Source organism: Herpailurus yagouaroundi, unplaced genomic scaffold (assembly GCF_014898765.1).
Source record: "Herpailurus yagouaroundi ecotype Mexico unplaced genomic scaffold, PumYag 29, whole genome shotgun sequence".
NCBI lineage: Eukaryota > Metazoa > Chordata > Mammalia > Carnivora > Felidae > Herpailurus > Herpailurus yagouaroundi.
In genome coordinates, this window is record NW_024412377.1 from 60,968,334 (window position 1) to 60,981,380 (window position 13,047).

Below are 13,047 nucleotides of genomic sequence, written 5' to 3' on the forward strand. Positions count from 1 at the left end.
TAAAGTGTGGTGAAGGGGAAGGGGCATGCATCCAGCTGGACGAGCTCTGAACCCAGAGGCAGCAGATTTGTTGGATTACACATTATAGTCGCGTGCAGATGGTTGCTGAAGTCAGATGGCATCGTGTGTGACCTCTGCTTCTCTGAGCCTCCGTTTACTCACCCATAAAAGGGGGAGAACTCTACCTGACAGACTAATAATGAAATTAGCATCAAGGTGAAATTCGGCGACCGCACTTTGTTCAGGGAAATGACAGCCACAAGGCCATATGGCTCCTTCTGCAGGAGGAAAGGCTTCTCTGCTGGAGGAAAAGTTTAAAACCCAGGATTAAGGCCCTCGTCGGAAGCATGTTCCTGGGTGGAGGCAGGGAAGCTTCTCTGGCTCGGAGTCAGGGCTCTGTCGGCCTGGGTTCTGTGCTTTCATCATTACCTTTCATCACTTTCCCACAGGGAGATGTCTGCTTCCTCCCAGTGTGGTAGCAGTATAATGGGGTCTCCCAGTGCTCCCCACAGCGTCTTGCTCTGGGCAGGAGAAGCTGATCACCGCGGTGTGTGTTGTTCACGGTGTCTCCTGCAGAACCGTGGACAGCAAAGACCAGAAAAGAGAAAGCTGTTTCCCCACGGCGACTTCTTATCTCACACAATTAGAAAGCGCCTCCTTTCTTCCTTCCAGTCACATGGGAGAGTCAACAGAGATCAATGACAGCCACGAGGCTATTTTTTTCCCCCGATCATAATTATAATAATCACTTACATTTATCGAGCTATGTCAGGCACCGTGCTAAGCACTTCACTGCGTGTGTTACCGCATGCAGTCTCTGCAAAGGGCTTATGAGGCAGAAGTTATTATTTTACAGATGAGGAAACTGATGCGTAAAGGGGTTGAATTTGAATCCCTTGTCAGCCTAACGCTGCAATCTAAGCTCTTAGCCCCTTCACGGAAACTTTCGATAGCCTATTTTTTCATGCATTGCACAAGGTTTTTGGTGATGTGTACAGACATACGGTTGAACAAAATTTTTTTAAATGCAGGTTTGCTCGTTTTTGTGAGGGAGGAACTTGTGACAAATGGGCAAATGCAAACAGGAAAAATAAAGGGAAGCCAGGCATGAAGTTAGAATGGAAAACGCTCCTGGAGTGGCTCCTGACTTGGCCACTTGGCTGTGAGCTTCCTTGCTGCCCCTGCAAAGAAGGAAGCAAGGTCTGTTATGCAAATCTCCACAGGAGTGGTTCTCAACATATGGTCCCCAGGCCGGTCGCCTCAGCATCGCCTGAGCACTTGTGAGATGTACAAATTCTCATGCTCCAGCCCAGAATTGGGGGTGAGGTCCAGCCATCTGTGTTTTAACAAGCTCTCCAGGTGATGGTGATAACCCATTCCAATCTGTGAACCACTTTCCTTAGAATGAGAACACACTATTTCCTGACGTGGATGTCTAGGAAAGATTTCTTGCAAGCCCTTTGCGATTATTCTAACCAAATCCCTATTGTAAACACCATCGTGAACGTGCAAGGGCTGGTTCCTTAAGTTTCCCCTCAGTGTCGACCCATGGAGACTTAAGGAAGGCACAGTTCAGTGAAAGCAGCTCCAGAGGGCCCAAGCAGTGTCTCTGGACACACAGTACGATGGCCTGGCTTCATGCTCCTGCACAGCCCTGAGACTGAGAAGCCCGGCGAGCATCCTTGCATAGCTGGTAGAAGCCAGGACTTCGGAGCCAGGCTGACCCAGATTTGAATCCCGGCTACGCCTTTCATTAACTGAGTGGCTTTGGCCGGTTTCCAAAATTCCCTCCCTCCCTGTGCTTCAGTTTCTTCGTGTAGAAAATGAGAGAATATTCTACCTATTCTGTGGAGTTGTTCTAAAAATTCAGTGGGCTGATGGGCAGTGTGTTTAAATGGCCGCTAATATACTTAACAAATGGCCCAATGATGGCCCAGTGAATCATGCAAGCCGGAGCCTGTATCCGTGTCTCCTGCCACCATCAACAGTGGGATGCCCCCCATTCTCCATGGAGGACTATTCTAGAGATGCCTATTTCAAACTTCATGAGCTCCTAGTATGGGCCGGGTTCTTTCACATAAATCATCTCGTTTTGCCTCTTCAACAACTCTGCACTCTAGCTATGATTGCCCATATTCTGCACCAGGAAACTGAGGTCCCCCAAATGAGCTGACTTTTCAAAAGTCACACAGGGAAGAAGCCCCAAAAGTAGGACTTGATTCCAGGTCTCTGGCTTAGCAGTTTGACTCTGATTTACCACTTGTTTCCTGAGGATCTCAGACTTGCTCTCTCAGGCTCCCTGGATTCGAGGAGAGATGGCTCTCAGCCCCAGTGCACGTGGGGAAGGAAGGCAGCTTTCAGCATCCGAGCAGGGCCAGGCATTTGAGCTCATGTGGTTCAAACCCCTGGTTCACAGTTATGAAAGCCCAGGTGCTGAGAGGGGCTTTGCTTATCTGGGGTCCCTAGAGAGACCTCAGCAGATCCAGTACTCCAGCTGTCCACACCTGGTGCTCAGTTCTCTACCCCATACCGCACAGCATCTCTGAAAAGTGAAGTTAATTCCCATAAAAAGCAGGCCACGAAAGAGTGTAGCAAGAGTCCAAGGGCAGAGAGTTAGGGCCAGTTGCTCAGAGCAAGAAAAGGTCAGATGATGTGGAACCATCCATATAGCCCTTGTTGGGAGGTACCAAACCCACTCGGGGTCAGCCTCCTTTCTTTCCTAGAGTCCACGACCACGGCTACCTTCCAGGAAGCCAGCACACCCACCTCCAAAGCCCACCCTGCCCCCTCCCAATGTAAACCCTTCCTGACCTAGCAGCTCACACAGGAAAGGCAGGGACTTTGGAGTCAGGCCGGGGTTCCCAGTCACTGTATTGGTCAAAGCAAGTCACAGAGCCAAACCCCGAGTCAGTGGGGCTGGAAAGGGAGGGAGTGAAACATTACGATAAACGATGCGATCTGCCACATCCACCTTGCAGGGTAGTTGAGAGGGAGGATGTGCTCATTCACTTACTCCATGTGTATTTATTAAATACTTGCCTGGCACTGCACTGGGTGCTGAGAGGCAGCAGCACATATAATAGGCACAAATCTCTGCCCGCATGGAGCTTACATTCTAGTGAATCCTTGATTTATGCACAGACATTTACTAGCTGTTCACCCTGTGGCAGGTTTGGACAGATCCTGAAGACAAAGATGTCCACGGCAGAATCCCTGTCCTCAGCAAGCTTATGGTCCACGGGGAACTGGACATACAGACGCCCAGTTACCACTCAGAAGGGGCAGGAGGCCAAAGGCAGGCATCAGCTCCAGAAAACACCTGGCAGAAAGCACACTCCCGCTCTGAGCCGCTGCCCCCCACTTGCCTCTCCCAGATCTCCTGCCCAGCTACAGGCCTGGCTTCCAAGGGCCTGGGCCAGCCAGCTTCCCAGAATGCTGGCAGCTCACAGCCGGTCCCTGCTGGGCACAGTGCGGAGGAATTAAGCGCAATTAGCGAACTAAGCCATCAGGAGGAAGAAGCACTCGCTCCCCCCTTCTGAGACTAACGGGGGTGACTGGAGAGGAGGTTCACACAGCCTGGGAACCTCAGTGACAGCAAATGACAGCAAACAGGCCCTCTGCCTGCAGAACTGAAAAGGCACTGCTTCCTTGGGGCGAACCGGAGGTCAGGGATCAGACAGCCCTCCCCAGAGATTGCTCCCATTTTCCTGAGTCTAGGGAGAAGGAGCAAATTCATTTAATGGTGTGGAGTGTCATTGTCAGGGCGGCAGGAGAACAGACTGATGGTCCTGCCCCAGACTAACGAGGTTAGGTTTAGCTTTTAGCGAATGTGGCCAGCATAATTCAGGGAACTCAGTTTGACCCATGGTCTACCCTCTCTCAGACAATGGCTCTGTGTCCTGCTCTGCTCTTTCTGGGTGTGCCAGAAACCTAGGGCTGACTCCCCATCTACCCCCAAGGGCTAATCAGTTCGTGGGCTCTGCTGGTTCCTCCCCCTAAGTCTTTCTGCCTCTCCCTGGATTGTTGCAACAGCCCCTTCAGGTCCTGGACTGAGTTCTGGAACCATCCACTCTTCACCCAGCAAAGAGGTTTTTCTAGAATTCACAGCTGATCATGACTGTCTCCTGCTAAAGACCCCCGACCCAGAGCCGTGTCCACCTCTCACATTTCAGTGACTATCGTGTCAGATGTCTTTGTCCTCAAATCACCTGTCTCCACCTGGCAAACACCTGCTTTGCCCTAAAATGCCAGCTTCAATCTCCCTTCCTCTGCTGAGGCTTGTCTCTTTTTCTAACCTGCCCTTTCACCAAATTAGTGGTGATCACTAATGCAATTTTGATACCAGAAATATACTCTATTCCTGTTTATGTATTACATGGATAGCTGTGCTTTAAACATAGTAAGATTTTTTTTTTCACACACACCCGCATCCCTGGGAAGAACCAATTTTCACCCCCGTGGAGATGCTGTTATCCCCACTGAGGTGTGTGCTGTGCACTAGAGCCTTCATATGACAAATTTTTGTAATCAGTCCCATCGGATTTTAGGGGAGAAAAACAACTCAGCAGGACAGAAATGTGTTTTGCATGGAGACGTCTCTTACAGGAAGCCTCCCATCCACCGTGAGCCAGAACTGAGTTTCCTCACATCGCTGCATTTGCTGTTGTCCTGACATTCGTGCCACCATCTTTGTGCATGGATTTCCCACATAGGTTTACAAGCTCCTTGAGGGAGGGGCCTGTGTCTACATTGTGTACTTCCCCTTGTCAGTGCCTGGTGCATAGTAGGAGCCTCACAGGTGGTTAAAGCAAGACAGAACGTGGTGGCTGTTTTGCCCCAGCCTGGAAATCCAGCACCACGTGCATTTGTGGGAAGTCACCCCCCCCCCGCGCCCCGCCGGTACAGCACACCCAGACATCATCAGCTCTCAATCAGGAACACCGAACAATTTCATTAAGGCAGTGGTTCCGTAACAGAAGCATGCCAGCACCAACTGACAAGCCCATAATAACATTTTAATGGCCTGAGTTCAATTCCCAATAAATTACTTAAGTTTCTGCAATAATAGAGTTGGCATTTTCATTAATACTCCTGATTAATTGTCTGTCCTAAAAAAAAAAAAACCATCCCCATTACAATCATGATCTCCCTCGTTTCTTGCAGAGAGAATCCCAGCAGTGTGAGGTTTTCCCCCAGATTAAAGTTGCAGGAAGGGCAAAACGAATTCTCTACCGCCTGGCACCCTACACAGCCGTGGGATCAGAGGAATGCCAGCTGAGTCTGGCACTTGAATCCAGATCTCACCATGTGCTGCTGGGGCCTTGAGCTACTTGAACTGCCTTGGTTTCTTTATCTGTCAAGTGGGGTGATAATAATACTTACCTCGTATGGGTGCTGTGAGGATTAATTGAATTGATGCAGGTTAAATCCTGTCTGGCACATAGTAAGCGCTTAATAAACAATGTCTATTCTTTATTTCATTTTGGTGGTGGTTCTACTATCTCTCCTCCAGAAAGCTCAGAGAGCTGTGTCACCTCAGAAGAGGCAGAACGGGGATGTGTGGGAGCAGGTTACTTTAGTAGTGGCAGCAGCCTTTGAAGAAATATAATTTCAGCCTTTGGAGTAGCAGAAATCTGCAAATTCGGATTCATATCCTGGCTCCACCAATGGCTGACTATGGGACCCTTTTCCCACCAAGCCTCCCCAAAAAGTGACGATGATATTTTGAGTTGCAAAACGTAGTTTTGAGAATTGGAGAACACGTGTGGAAGCACCTAGTGCTTATAACTGTTCTTTCATTTTTTTTTTTTTTGGTTTATTTATTTATTTTGAGAGAGAGAGAGAGCGAGCACATGCAGGGGAGGGGCAGAGGGAGAGGGAGAGAGAGGGAACCCCAAACAGACTCTGCATTGTCAAAAAGGATCTCAGGAACCATGAGATCATGACCTGAGCCGAAATCTAGAGTCAGACACTCAACCGACTTGAGCCACCCACGTGCCCGGAGATGACGCGTTTTAGCATGCCTTCTCTATATTTTAATGTCCCTTGACTTTTTCCAAAGCTGGTTTTGCTCATGACCAATTCCATAAGAGGTCTCCTACAAAGGGAACTCTGGATCCTATAAACGACATCCGCTCCTGGAAAGTCCCATTGCTCATGCACAGCAAAGGCTCTCCTGCGGGAAAGACTGGGTTAATTTCAGTAGCCCTGTTCCCTAAACTCAATGGAATTACCCATCTTTTTTTATGGCCCGCCAAAGGTTCTGCAGACAGACTCCAGGAAATGCAGGTCTTACCCACCCTCTGTGCAGGAAAGACAAAGACGAGCAAGTTAAAGCAATCGCATTTATTGTGCGCTTACTTTTCCTTTGAGGTGGAGGAGAAAGTAAATAAGACGAAGGAGAGAATTACAACCAGAGATGTGAAGCAGTTGTCCTATAGGGAATGTTCTGTTTGCCCAGGGAGAAGGTTTTCAGAATATAAAGCACCAGTTTTTCCCCCTAAACATCCCTGGGGAGAAAGGAAAGAGAGAGTGAAAGAAGGCCTCCAACGGACCACTGGAGATGGGAACATTTCTGTTGGTTTCATTTACATAAGTGTCCTTGGCAATTTGTCCCAATTTGTCTCATTACAAATGATGTAAACATCCGGCGCAATCATAGACAAAATGGGACAGTTTAAATGCTGCCTGATTAAAAACCCTGGGTTGGCTGCAATGACTTACATGTGTGTTAACGGTTTCCCTACAAGGACCTTGGTTGCAAAGTTCTGGAACCTTCAGGGAGGGTCCCCAGGCCTAGGGAATGTCCCCTGTGGCTGCAACTCTCCACATAGAGCCTAGTAAAGATACACAATCTTCTCTATATTTTTATGCCAAAAAAGGAAGGAAGGAAAGGAAAGGAAAGGAAAAGAAGGAAGGAAGGAAGGAAGGAAGGAAGGAAGGAAGGAAGGAAGAAAGGAGAGGGAGGGAAGAAGAAAAAGAAAACTGACATTTTCCCCTTTGCCATCTCATTGGTGGTCAGGGCAGTGTAACTGAAGGGACTGGAGAACTGAAATTCAAATCCTAGTAATGGTACTCCATTTATGTGTGTGACCTTAGACCAGTCACATCATTTGACTAAGCCTCAATTTCCTAGGCTGTCAAATGGGGATGACAATTTGACATCTGGGCTGCCTCACACTGTTGTTGAAACATCACCTAACCAGAAACTTCTTAAGGACAGAGACCCTGTCTTGTCCATCACTGTAGCCTTAGAACCTGAATGGTGCCTGGTACATAGTAGACGCTCAATAAATAGTTATTGAAGGGATGGATGATTGAATGAATGAGTGAGTGACTCTCTGGGCAAGAGATCTAATCTGAAAAGCGCCATACCAATGAGAAGGGGACCCTTTGATTGGTTAACGTTCTCCTCTCCCTTCCCAACAAATGTAATGCCGCCTTCTCGTTAAACCCTTCCCCAGTGCCTCAGCCAAAGTTGGCAGAGTCAGGCACCAGTGTGTGATCCAAGTTCGTAGCCTGCCTCCTGACTCAGGGCAAGTGATTGAACTCTCTGAGCCTTGGCTTACTCATCTGTAACCCAGGAAGAGTGAGCCCTGCCTCTTGCAGGGCATTCATTGAGGGGTCAGGGCCTAATGGGCCCAAACAGAGCCTTGCTGGGAGACTTTGGGCAGGAGGCATACCGGGAGGTCTGTTGGATCAGAGTTCTTGGCAGGCCCTGAGGAGCTCACAGTCAGACCCAGGGTGACACGGACTTGGACAAAGTGATTCCCATGTGTGAAGCTGGACTGAAGGTACTGGCAGTGTCCATCAGCATCCAGGACAGAAACACTAGGTTCCTGTGCTGTGTCAGCCCCAAACACCAGAGACAACCGAAAGCAGTTGAGAGAAGTCATGATCAGAACTCAGGCCTTCTGGCTTTTGCTGTTCTTGCCCCTTAATTAGTTGCTGTGTGACCTTAATAAAACCTCTTGCCCTCTCTGTGCCTTTACCTAACAGCCTGTAACAGGAATGATAGTTCATGGTGCCAGGGAAAACTAGAGGATTCTGCAAGTTCCTGCCACAGTTAACACTGGATTCTGAGCTAGGGATCTTCAGATCTAACTGTGCCGGCATCCCCCATCACAGACCTCCAGATGGGAGGAAGGGTGAAAGGTCTAAAGAAGGAGATGGAGGTAGGGAAGCAACAGAGCCGGAACCCCCTCAGCAGATGGCAGGAGCCGGGGCAAGTGACCCAAGGCCCTGACCCAGAGCCTACCCCTTGCTAACCTCAAGAATGTTATGAACTACAAACCTCTGAGTCTCAGTTTACTCATTTCAAAAACGGAAATAAAAACACATACTGTGCAGTGTGTTGTAAAAACAAACATAGGGCTTTGTTCATAGCACATGCCCAAAGAACATCATTCCATGTTCTTTCCCCCAGGAGCACTTTATGGTGGACATTGGGGTGTCTTCTCAACATCCATCCGCCCTTGCCTTGTGCTGTCCCAGCTGAGATGACATCACCCACCTCCAGCTCTGGAAGGGGGCTCCGATGGGTGTGCACCCAGCAGTTTAATCCCATTGGTTCCCTTGGCCTTAACCACTGGTGTAGGGAAGGTCCAAGACCTAACTGGTTCAATAAGATTTGAGCTCAGAAATCTAGTTTGTTGATTAGGAAGACAGAAGCATTCTCTGGAAGGAGTTTAGTGCAAAAATGAGGGCTGGGGCTATTACAGCCTTTTTACTACCTTGGAGGGACTCGCCATGAGTCCCTAATAGAACTAACGTGAGGATGAAGAAAGCATTACAGAAAATGATGCTGAGGGCTGATCGAACCATACCTGAAATCTGTATTTGGACACCTTAGATCCAGGAGCTAGTGAATGCCCTCTATTACTTAAACCAGATAAAGTTAAATTTGGGGAGAAATAAAACAAGAAGCATCTTAACTAATAAAAAACCTTCACGTACTCACCATGCCTGAACCCACCCCCGAGTCTACAGGGAGCTTGTCGCAATTTTCATAAACCCATTTAGATATGCAGATTCACCCACATTAATTGGCTTTCCAGGGAATGGTTTCTGCTCTTTCTTAAGTGGTCTGAAACTGAGAGCAGTACAGCGATTCTCCTCATGGACCCAGGAATCCTCTTGGCCAACAGCCTGTACACCCTGCTTCCTGGGACCTTGTGCTTCCGTCCCTAGCTGAGGGACTCTGCTGTAGGACAGAGGTGTCCATCTCCTAGATACACAGGAAACCAGTGGCAGGAAGCTGGGAGAAGCAAGATAGGGCCACAGACTCAGACCTGGAAAGGAGCTTCCACACTTCCCTCTGCTTCCTTGCCTTCCTGCTTCTGGCCCTGGCAGGAGGACGCCTGGCAAAGAGAGACCAGGAAAGGTCTTCGGACTTGGCTGGGGCTGTTGGCGACTTTCTCTGGGCCAACACGGGCTGTCTGCGACACTCTGTGACCCGGTGCGCTTACAGGCATTGGGCTCCTGGGTGGAGGGCTCTTTGCCGGGCTTTTGTGGATAGATGGCCCTGTCAGCTCCCCTTGCCCCCCACTTCTGGCCCCCCTCGCCCCTGCTTGGCCCCTCTCGCCTGGCAGCAGCTGGGGTGCTCACACAGACCCTTCCAGCCTGCCCACCTTCCTCAGAGTGCCCCTGGCCACAGGAAGCTCCTAACCTTGCCTTACCAGATGGCAGGCGTGCAGCCTGCCCAGCCGGCCTCTCTCTTTAGGCTGCTTCCATGTGTCCCAGCCTCCTGAATTCTCCAGCGGGGGTTCAGCCTCCAGGCTCTATGTCCACAGACACTCCAGTCCCCAGGGACACCGGAAGCTCTCTCACGGGCTCTGTCACCACGCTTCAGGCCTGTATGTCCAACTCAGGGCTCCCCTTCACATGCACACTCTCATCTCTGGGAGGGGCTCTCCTCGCTGCCCACTACTGAGCTGTGGCCTGGGGAGCACCCCTGCCTGGAGGGGAAGGAGAAAGTCCAAAGCACTCTCTACCGCTGCAAAGCTCCTTCTATCCGCTTGGGAATGCCTGGCCTTTGCTTGTGTATCTGGGAGGGAGATGGTCACAAAACCCATCCCACTTTCTCTCAGCAAGTCTAACGTGCATCCAACAAGCTCAGTTCTATTTATGTATACAGAGCTGCTTCCCAGCCATTGTCCCGGATTTTAAGCTTTCGCCAGAATCCTGGACAGCAGGAGGTCTCGTTCCGCCTTCTGTCACAGTGATTTCAGGGAGGGCAAAGCATTCGAAATACCTACTGCGCAGGAGCCGAGGTGGGAGGGGAACTGGGCCGCACTGCTAGGAGGCCGCCTGGAGCCCCGGAGCCACGGCCAGGCTGCAAGCATCCAGACCATGCAGACAGACCTTGGAGGGTGAAGCAAAGTCCCCCCACCCCTCCCCACCATGGGAACCGCCTCTCTGGATGGAACAGAACAAGAGGCCCCAAGTGTAGTGCATGCTGGGGTAAATGGCACGGGGTAAGGTCAGAGAGGAGGCTGGCCTAGGCCTGTAGGGTCTTGCAGTGCATGGGAAGGAGTTTGGGTGTCCCTGGAAAGTTTGAAACCGAGGGGAGGTGTGGCCACTTGAAGCTGTTGTGGAGAATGGACTGTGTGAGTGCTGGTGCTATGCTCAGCATATTAAAGCCTTTACTTCCTTTAATCTTTAGAATAACCCTGTCAGCTAGGTCTGAGCACCTGTACTCAGGAAATAGGGAAACTGGGGCTCAGGAATGCCACTTGCTCTCACACCACCCTGAGGAGGTGTCACTTCCCCAGCCTATGAGCCTGGAAACCCACCAAGGAGGAGTGGATGCTGCTGGGAGGGAGGCTCTATCAGCCCCACGTCCAGTTAACTGTGGTAGGATGGGGGCAGGACACTCACACAGGGAAGGGCAAGCCTGGGAAGGGGTTGCTGCTGCTGTCCCTGACTCTGTGGGCCCAAGGAATGTTCCCCTGGGCCTCCCTGCCCTCCTGGTGCCCAGACCGGGGTCAGAAGCTGGACTCAACAGGGCTGCGGCCCAAGAAGCCTGGGTGGCACATTGCAGGGGGGTTGTTACACAAGATGCATGTAGTGACATTTAGCTTTTGAGGGTTGGGTTTACGATGGCTACTTCAGCCTTCAAAAACACTTCCTTGGTTTGAGAAATTCTTCCATTTTTGTGTTCAGTGGGAGACAGGGTCGGCTTCCCAACTGAGAAGCCTGGAAGGCCAGATACTCACTTTCCCAGACTCCCTTGCAGCTAGCACGTGAGCCCATGTTCATGGCCCAGGGAACTTGGGAACCAGAGACAGAGCCGCAGGTGACTTAACCAGGAAGAAGGTAACTGGTGGCCGTAGCAGGAGCTGCGGCCTGTGTCCTCCCAGGGAGCTATTGTGGACTGTGGCCCCGGCTGTGCCCTGACTTTGGTTTGTGTGTGTGTATACATGTGGATTTCACAGGGAAGACAGGAATGGGAACGGTTCTCCAGCATTTTCCCATAGCTCACTCACCATTTGTTCAGCGGCTCTCAAAGAATGCTACTGTGACAGAGCTGTTAATGGCCCTGAACAACATAAGAAAAAATTATTTTATAATGAAGAGAGAATATGTGTATCTGCAGGCCTGGTTCTCTGGCCTTCTGGATCATTAATCCCCCTTCGTCTTCAGCAGCCTGAGGCCCAGGCTGAGATCACTTGCCCCACCTGGGATGGAACCCTCATGGGGCAGCCCACAAGGTCACATTCCTCCTGAACTGGGAGGTCCCTTGGTTCTTGAGCCCCTATAAGCAGATTTCCTCTGCCAGTAGCAAATCTCCTGCGTTCCTCCATCAGAATGAGCATCAGATTGTCTGACCCACACCGGTTTAGGATGAGAATGTTCCAGATTGCCACTGCCTATGCCCGAAAAGTTGGCATTGCTTCACACGACGACAAGCTGTGCTGGGAAGGGGCTGAGGTCACTGCAAGTCCCAGAAAGGCGACAAAGCTCCAGGTCCCCCTGCCACTGCCCAAGGGCCTGGGTGACACCGTGGGCAAGCTCAAGGGCCTCAAGCAGCCATCTGCCAAAGCCTACAGTACCTTGGTTTGACTTGAAGACTTAGGGGGTCTGTTTTGAATCAGCCTGTGGTGTTTAGCACCCCCTGGGTGACACACAAGAAGTCTGAGGCTTGCCCAAGGGGGAAGCTCCCTGCCTGCCCCCTGCCCTCTCAGCTCCACTAAGCACAGAGGCCCAGGCTGGAGAGTTGTTCATGCTTTGAGGGATGGGGCTGGAGAGGAGAAGGACTTGGAGGCTCCCCCTTGACTCCAGAGCAGAGGAGAAGTCTCAGCAGCATGGGAATGCCAGACGGCCTCTCTCTCCAGTAAATGTAAGAGCTTTTCACTAAAAAGTCTCCATCCCAGATGCCACGCCTGATCTAATCTCACAGGTGTTGAGGGTTCTGGCCTGGCCCACCCTTCCTTCCTCTCCCCACTTGCAGAGAAGCGTGTGGGGATTTTCTGCCTTTGAGACCACCTCTACCACAGAGATGGCGTTAGGAAATGAAAATGCAGCCCAGAGGGTCTCTGTGGTGGCATTTGCCCCACTGGAGGAAGTATTGGGCCCAGTGACTTCCCAGGCAGCCTGTTAGTCACACCCTCTGGCCAGCCACCCCCCTCACCCTCCTCTCAAACACACACACTGCCTCCTTCATCACTGAAAGGTCAGACAAACCATCCTGGAGGGCCACTGTGAGGTTGACTCCCCTTATATAAGCCATGGCATTCCATCCGCATAACAGCACCTTCACAAAATATCCCCATTCTTACAAGTGGGGCAACTGAGGCTCAAGGAGGTGGAGATTCTCAAAATTGCATAAGAATAGGCATTAGAGCAAGAATTTCAACTGCAGCCATTCTGACTCCAAAGGTTTTGGTGTTTTTTTTTTCCCCCTCGGTTATAATCCCTCCCCCGCCCCGAGACCCTATGAGGAAACTGCTAGGAATACAGTCTGGGGAAAATAATAAAATATGTAGTAAAGAAGGAGGCACTTATTTCCTCATAAGTGTCATAAAAAGCAACATGGGGTATATTCCA

At 50.5% G+C, this 13,047-nt stretch overlaps 1 protein-coding gene across 4 annotated transcripts in view; it reads left to right on the top strand.

Moving 5' to 3' along the window:
- Nucleotides 1-13,047, top strand: part of KCNIP1 (potassium voltage-gated channel interacting protein 1) — a 346,247-nt gene that overhangs the window by 234,799 nt on the left and 98,401 nt on the right. The window contains exon 1 of one of the 4 annotated variants that reach the window (XM_040444679.1): nucleotides 10,312-10,461. The exons of the other annotated variants lie outside the window; for them this stretch is intronic. The gene's annotated coding sequence lies outside the window, so the exon portion shown is untranslated. Of the gene's footprint in view, nucleotides 1-10,311; nucleotides 10,462-13,047 lie in introns of those variants that run through there. 4 annotated transcript variants of the gene reach the window in all.